This window comes from Salminus brasiliensis, chromosome 11, assembly GCF_030463535.1.
Source record: "Salminus brasiliensis chromosome 11, fSalBra1.hap2, whole genome shotgun sequence".
NCBI lineage: Eukaryota > Metazoa > Chordata > Actinopteri > Characiformes > Bryconidae > Salminus > Salminus brasiliensis.
Genome location: NC_132888.1, coordinates 22,936,046 through 22,938,603, shown reverse-complemented (window position 1 = coordinate 22,938,603; position 2,558 = coordinate 22,936,046). Strand labels below are relative to the sequence as shown.

The 2,558-nt window shown below is 42.1% G+C and overlaps 1 long non-coding RNA gene across 2 annotated transcripts; it reads left to right on the top strand.

The window, feature by feature from the left end:
- Positions 1-689: 689 nt before the first annotated feature.
- LOC140565556 (uncharacterized) lies at positions 690-1,909 on the top strand. Of its 2 annotated transcripts, XR_011980603.1 has the most exons (4): positions 943-984; positions 1,071-1,209; positions 1,495-1,562; positions 1,681-1,909. It is a non-coding gene; the product is annotated as an uncharacterized lncRNA (long non-coding RNA). The 2 variants fall into 2 exon arrangements; XR_011980602.1 differs by having other exon boundaries at positions 690-1,209.
- The last annotated feature ends 649 nt before the right edge of the window (positions 1,910-2,558 follow it).

The following is a 2,558-nucleotide window of genomic DNA, read 5'->3' as shown; positions in this document are numbered from 1 at the left end:
TGTGAGGGCGTTACACAGAAACCCACCTGTAGGCTGGAAAGTGAAGGTCACCTTCAGAAATCTACTTCATACTTCTGGATGCTCAAGAGAACTTTTTTTTGAAAAATTGAGAAATTCAGTTGCTCTTGTTTGAATCACCCCATTTGTTTGAGCTGCAGGTTCATGATGGGAATATAACGTTCCGGGTGAATATCGTGGCGAAGAAGGCTCCTCATTCCAAACGAGGCTCAGTGTTCAGAGAAGCCCCTGTAAGGTACTTGTGCTTGGAGATTTCTGTTGTGTTCATTACTAGGCTCTGGACAGACTGACTAAATCAACTGCTTTCCCCTCACCCCCAGACTGACCGTGTCTTGTACTTATACGCTGTATAATATAAGCAGTAGCAGAAGTGCTGCTGTTAGGGCTCCTAAATCAGGGGCAACATCTGCCCTGAAAAAGGAGGGAGTGCTGCGTGCTCAGATGAGATTCGCCACAGGTTGGTATAGAGAGGTAGGACACTGTTTATCCCTTAGAATTAAAAATGCTGTTTCTGCTACCGTGCCTTTAAGATGGTCATAAGATGGTCAAATAAGCTCTGTTCCTATTGACTGTCCTGTGTTGGACCTTATTCAGAAAGCACTCTTAATATGAATGGGTGGAGCTAAACTGTGGTAGGCTGAATCAGTAGATACATGTTCAAACTGGACTATTAGACTAGCCACAAATGAGAGAACTGTCCACAATCTGGGCCTTTTTCAGAACGTATGCTTTTGGGAACCTAGTCTCAGGTCTGGTGAATCAGACTCTGTGTTTAGATTCTTCTTTTAGGAACTTTTATAAGAACCAGGAACGTCCTTTGATTCATGTTCTTGGGGAGCCGGTGTTTGTGGAGATCTTTGTCCTGAAGCGTGAGGATAAAGATCTTGTGCTTCTGCTCAATGACTGTTGGGCCACTCCCAGTGATGACCCAGAGGATAAGCACAGGTGGAATCTGCTGCACGGAGGGTATGTTTCATGAGGGTTTCTGTTAATGTTTTATTTTGCTCATTGAATCTGACTTGGTTTTTCCTCCTCCCCCCGCCCTTTTCCAGCTGTCCTCTACAAGGAGCCAACTACAGTGTTGAAGTGCTAGATGTTCAGCCTGGCAATGGTGTAAAATATCCCAAGCTTCACAAGTGGCTGAAGATGAAGATGTTCTCTTTTGTGGAAACTGAAGACTTTTATGACTCTGTAAGTCCGTTATGCACTTGGTGAGGACGGAAACGATACTGAACGGTTTGAGACTTTGTGTACTTGTGGGTACAAATACTGCTTATATGACTATTATTGCCATGCAATATTAAAAAAAAAAGATTCAGTTACAATATATTAAGTTACAGTGCTGCCTCACTCAGCTTATCACTTACTATGTTAAAACTCCCCTCTGCTGAGATCCGGATTTGTAAAATACCTTGCTTGAGTCAAAATGCCTTGGCATTAGTTCTGCATTTAATTTAGTAATGTTTTTTCTTTCAGGTTTACCTACACTGTGATGCAGAAGTTTGCAAAGGAGCTCAGTGTCAGAGGACGTGTAACTGAACCGAGTACGTGAGCCACTATTTTCCATATCTAATTGGTGGCTTGTCATCCAATCTGTGTTTTGTCCTTTAGCAATACAACTGTGTGGCCTGTTTTTACTGTATTCTTGTTTTGGTTCCTTAGAGAAAGAAGGCAGCATGGTGTACTGTGGAAGGAGAGGGGGAGAGAAAGGAGTCCGGAGGAGTTCAGTGCGATGTCTGTGGAGGGCCTGCTCTTGGTCATGTGCCTAGATCAGCGTGGGATCAGTTTCAGTCGTTTTCCCCACAACCCTGTGCTTTCAAATCCATTACAAATACTGATGTATGGTGGTTGGAGCAGCCACTGTGATAAACCTGTTTGTTAATGTCCTCATGATGGATGAATGGATGTTTGGCAGTAAACAATCATGGTACAAAAATCAAGTAGAAACTTTGCTTTTTGAGTTTTGCAAATAAGTTATGAGCCAAATGTAGCTGACCACAAACCATGAAACTCGTGAAAGTCTTTTTAGGTCAAATACCCCCATATTTTTTGCTTTGGGGGTCCAGTGCAGAAGGGCTTGCTGTATGGTTGTAGGTTCGAGTCGAGTGCCTCAGACTTTTCGGTGAAGCAAGCCTTTGATAAAAGTTGCCCACACTAGGGGGAAAAACCATCAACACATTAAATAAGTAAAATAAGAACTTGGACACAGTAACCATGCTGATGTTGCATATGTCTTCAATGTGGAACTGAAAGTGTGTTTAGTGTGTTTATTTATGTGATACCTCCATTACATCCAGCGTAGCCATGGCAGAAGAGAGGTGCAAGTCCACTGTCCCAATGGAAAATTCCACTGATTTCTCGTAATAATTCAAGTGGTAGAAAATGATCTGTTTTTAAAATAGTTTGAAGGATGTCTGAAGAGTCTATCGCTTCTAAATGCCACAACAGAAAGCTGTTACTGGGCAAGATTATGAATACACATATTAATGATATGTGGTCCTGCAATATGAGTAAATGATTTGTAAATGAATAGTTCTGTA